Source organism: Penaeus monodon, chromosome 20 (assembly GCF_015228065.2).
Source record: "Penaeus monodon isolate SGIC_2016 chromosome 20, NSTDA_Pmon_1, whole genome shotgun sequence".
Classification (NCBI taxonomy): domain Eukaryota; kingdom Metazoa; phylum Arthropoda; class Malacostraca; order Decapoda; family Penaeidae; genus Penaeus; species Penaeus monodon.
In genome coordinates, this window is record NC_051405.1 from 20,852,128 (window position 1) to 20,852,384 (window position 257).

The 257-nt window shown below is 47.5% G+C and overlaps 1 protein-coding gene across 1 annotated transcript in view; it reads left to right on the forward strand.

The window, feature by feature from the left end:
- The window catches only part of LOC119585697 (innexin inx2-like), a gene marked incomplete in the record, with an annotated part of 96,397 nt that overhangs the window by 48,147 nt on the left and 47,993 nt on the right, over positions 1 to 257 (forward strand).

Genomic DNA, 257 nt, shown 5'->3' on the forward strand with positions numbered 1-257 from the left:
GAAATTCCAGTATCTAAAAATAACTAAATGCGTGAATAAAGGCAAACGGGTCACGCCCGTCCTCCTGACCGAAGCTAAACAGAACAGAACGTAAAAAAAAAAAGCAGGAATCCTTTGGCCGTGACACTGCGCCTGATCTCGCCCAAGGCTGCAAGGCTAGTCTGGCCCGACTTGCAAGGCTTCGAGTATGATTGGATGTGACGTTTTGAAAGCTGTCTTGAAAATGGCCATTGGTTCGCATTGTCTTGGGACCCGAT